Source organism: Sinocyclocheilus anshuiensis, unplaced genomic scaffold (assembly GCF_001515605.1).
Source record: "Sinocyclocheilus anshuiensis isolate Anshui unplaced genomic scaffold, SAMN03320099.WGS_v1.1 scaffold68, whole genome shotgun sequence".
Taxonomy (NCBI): domain Eukaryota; kingdom Metazoa; phylum Chordata; class Actinopteri; order Cypriniformes; family Cyprinidae; genus Sinocyclocheilus; species Sinocyclocheilus anshuiensis.
The window spans coordinates 929,058-929,527 of record NW_015555741.1 but is presented as its reverse complement, the minus strand read 5'-3'; the positions used below and the strand labels follow the sequence as shown (position 1 = coordinate 929,527).

Genomic DNA, 470 nt, shown 5'->3' with positions numbered 1-470 from the left:
ATATATATATATATATATATATATAATATTAATTTTTTTTTCAGTTTTAAGTATTTTAATTAAGTTCAAACATAAATCAAAACAATATTTTATTTTATTTTTTATTTTATTTTATTTTCAAGTAACATTTTTAAATGTTTTTAGTTAACTATAATAACCATGCGATTTAAAAAAATATATATATAAAAAAGCAAAAGTGTAACTGAATTGGACAACCATTTCTGTTGTATAGAAAAAAGCAGCTTATCCTTCATAGGGTAAAAAAACAAATTATACAGTAAAGTAAAACAAAGAAAAGAAAAGAAAAGAGAAATATAGTTGCATTGTGAGATAAAAATTCATCATATACAGTGTTGGGGAAAGTTACTTTTAAAAGTAATGCATTACAATATTGCGTTACTCCATAAAAAAGTAACTAATTACATTACTTAGTTACTTTTTATGGAAAGTAATGCGTTATGTTACTTTTG

At 20.4% G+C, this 470-nt stretch overlaps 1 protein-coding gene across 6 annotated transcripts in view; it reads right to left on the bottom strand.

The window, feature by feature from the left end:
- Positions 1 to 470, bottom strand: part of LOC107673268 (leucine-rich repeat and immunoglobulin-like domain-containing nogo receptor-interacting protein 1) — a 93,053-nt gene that overhangs the window by 79,627 nt on the left and 12,956 nt on the right. The gene's annotated exons all lie outside the window — the stretch shown is intronic.